Source organism: Rhinolophus sinicus, chromosome X (assembly GCF_036562045.2).
Source record: "Rhinolophus sinicus isolate RSC01 chromosome X, ASM3656204v1, whole genome shotgun sequence".
Lineage (NCBI taxonomy): Eukaryota > Metazoa > Chordata > Mammalia > Chiroptera > Rhinolophidae > Rhinolophus > Rhinolophus sinicus.
In genome coordinates, this window is record NC_133768.1 from 93,967,015 (window position 1) to 93,968,043 (window position 1,029).

A 1,029-nucleotide genomic window follows, 5' to 3' on the forward strand; every position below is an offset into this window, starting at 1 on the left:
AAGTAAGTCTCTTTTAGACAGCATATAGTTGGGTCATATTTTCTTAAATCCCTTCTGTCAATCTCTGCCTTTAAATTGGAGATTTTAATCTATTTACATTTAAAGTAATTACTGGTTAGGAAAGAATTACTACTCCATTTTGCTATTTGTTCTCCATGTCATACATTTTTTTCCCTCAATTCCTCAATTACTACCTTCTTTTGTGATGGACAGATCTTTTCTACTGTACCATTTCTATTCCCTTCTCATTTACTTTTCTGTATATTTAAAATGTTTTCCTTGCTCTTTCCCTACTGTGGCAGAGTAGCACAGAGGTGGCAGATCAGGTACATTCAAGATTCTGCTCAACCTGTTAACCACTGCTATGGCCAAGAAAGGCATTGCTGCTGGAGGTATAAAGGACACTACTAATGCTTTACAAGAGGTTCTGAAGACCACCTTCATCCATGATGGCCTAACATGCAAAATTCCCAAAGCTGCCAAAGCCTTAGACTAGCGCCAAGCTCATCTGTGTGTGCTTGCATCCAACAGTGATGAGCCTATATATGTTAAGTGTTGGTGGAGGACCTTTGTTCTGTACACCAAATCAAACTAATTAAGTTGGATGACAACAATAAACTTAGGGAATGAGTAGGCCTTTGTAAAATTGACAGAGAAGGAAAACCCCATAAAGCGGTTGGCTGCAATTGTGTGGTGGTTAAGGAGTATGGCAAAGAGTCTCAGGCCAGGGATGTCATCAAGGAGTACTTCAAAAACAAGAAATGAACAAACTTGGCTTTTGTTTAAAAAAATAATAAGACAAAATGTTTATTTTAATGGTATCCTTAATCATTAACCTAAGGAATACAATATCTTAACACTATAACAATAATGTTGATTAAAGAAAAAAATAGTTTTTATTATACAAAACCTGCCGCTTTACAGCTCCAACATCATTTATTTTCACAAATTACATCTTCAAACATTGTATGCCCATTAACATAAATTTATAATTATTGTTGTGTGCTTGCTTCTTAAATCATATAGGGA

General features: G+C 35.4%; 1 pseudogene; it reads left to right on the forward strand.

Annotated features, from left to right (window-relative positions):
- The first annotated feature begins 364 nt into the window (after positions 1 to 364).
- On the forward strand, positions 365 to 765 carry LOC109439246 (small ribosomal subunit protein eS12; annotated as a pseudogene).
- The last annotated feature ends 264 nt before the right edge of the window (positions 766 to 1,029 follow it).